The sequence below is a fragment of the Ascidiella aspersa genome, chromosome 5, assembly GCF_963924565.1.
Source record: "Ascidiella aspersa chromosome 5, kaAscAspe10.2, whole genome shotgun sequence".
NCBI classification, from domain to species: Eukaryota; Metazoa; Chordata; class Ascidiacea; order Phlebobranchia; family Ascidiidae; genus Ascidiella; species Ascidiella aspersa.
The window spans coordinates 12267190-12269003 of NC_139451.1; the positions used below are offsets into that span (position 1 = coordinate 12267190).

Genomic DNA, 1814 nt, shown 5'->3' on the forward strand with positions numbered 1-1814 from the left:
GTTGAAAAGCACTTTGAAGAGAGAGTTAAAGAGTACGTGAAACCGTCGAGAGGCAAACGGGAGGGCCTGTCGGGTCGCCCGGTCGCTTTCAGCCGGCCCCCTGTCGGCGACGTTGTCGTGCGGACCCTCACGGGCCGCCGGCGGCGCCGCCCGATCGGGGACCAGCGCACTAGCGCCGGGCGAAGGCCGCGACCGTCTGGACGGCGGCGAGAAGGCCGCGCGCAAGGTAACCCGGCCTCGGTCGGGTACTATAGGCGCGCGTGTCCGTCGGCCCGCCGTTCGGGCGAGGAGAGATCGCCGCGTCTGCCCTTCGGGGCCGAGCGCCCGGTGCCGGCTGGGGCGTCGTGGGTCGGGGACTGTTCTCAGTGCCCAGCCTCTTCGTCTCGGTCGCGCTTCCGGTGTCGTTTCGCGAGGCGCACGGGGTCCGCGGCTGAAGTCAGCCACCTTCCCGACCCGTCTTGAAACACGGACCAAGGAGTCTAACGTGAGCGCGAGCCACGGGGCAGTACGAAACCCATGGGCGCAGTGAAAGTGAATGTCGGCGCGGTCCGGCGGAGGTGAGACGTCGTCGTTCGCGGCGGCCGCATCACCGGCCGATCTCGTCCGCTTTGCCGGAGAGGTCGAGCGAGAGCGTTCGCGTTGGGACCCGAAAGATGGTGAACTATGCCTGAAGAGGTTGAAGCCAGAGGAAACTCTGGTGGAGGACCGTAGCGATTCTGACGTGCAAATCGATCGTCAAATTTGGGTATAGGGGCGAAAGACTAATCGAACCGTCTAGTAGCTGGTTCCCTCCGAAGTTTCCCTCAGGATAGCTGGCGCTCTGTCGCAGTTTTATCTGGTAAAGCGAATGATTAGAGGCCTTGGGGACGAAACGTCCTCAACCTATTCTCAAACTTTAAATTGGTAAGAAGCCCGACTCGCTTAATTGGAGCCGGGCATGGAATGCGAGTGCCAAGTGGGCCACTCTTGGTAAGCAGGACTGGCGATGCGGGATGAACCGAACGCCGGGTTAAGGCGCCCGACGCGACGCTCATCAGAGCCCACAAAAGGTGTTGGTTGATCTAGACAGCAGGACGGTGGCCATGGAAGTCGGAATCCGCTAAGGAGTGTGTAACAACTCACCTGCCGAATCAATCAGCCCTGAAAATGGATGGCGCTGGAGCGTCGGGCCTATACCCGGCCGTCGCGGCGGTACGAGCACACCGGTGCGCTAGGCCGCGACGAGTAGGAGGGCCGCGGCGGCGTGCGTCGAAGCCTAGGGCGCGAGCCCGGGTGGAGCAGCCGTCGGTGCAGATCTTGGTGGTAGTAGCAAATATTCAAATGAGAACTTTGAAGGCCGAAGTGGAGAAGGGTTCCATGTGAACAGCAGTTGAACATGGGTCAGTCGATCCTAAGGAATAGGCGAATGCCGTTCTGAAGCGGGGCGATGCTCGTCGTTGCCCCGGCGGACCGAAAGGGAATCGGGTTAATATTCCCGAACCTCGACGCGGAGATCGGCGCTTCGGCGCCTGGTGCGGCAACGCAAGCGAACTCGGAAACGTCGGCGTGGGTCCCGGGAAGAGTTCTCTTTTCTTGGTAAGGGTGCGGCGACCCTGGAATCGGTTTGCCCGGAGATAGGGACATGGGCCCCGCAAAGCACCACGTCTCTTGTGGTGTCCGGTGCGCTCGCGTCGACCCGTGAAAATCCGAGGGAGATGGTGTAAGTTTCGTGCGAGGTCGTACCCATATCCGCAGCAGGTCTCCGAGGTGAACAGCCTCTGGCCGATAGAACAATGTAGGTAAGGGAAGTCGGCAAACTAGATCCGTAACTTCGG

At 61.2% G+C, this 1814-nt stretch overlaps 1 pseudogene; it reads left to right on the plus strand.

The window, feature by feature from the left end:
• Positions 1 to 1763, plus strand: part of LOC146143955 (large subunit ribosomal RNA) — a 2113-nt pseudogene extending 350 nt beyond the window's left edge.
• The last annotated feature ends 51 nt before the right edge of the window (positions 1764 to 1814 follow it).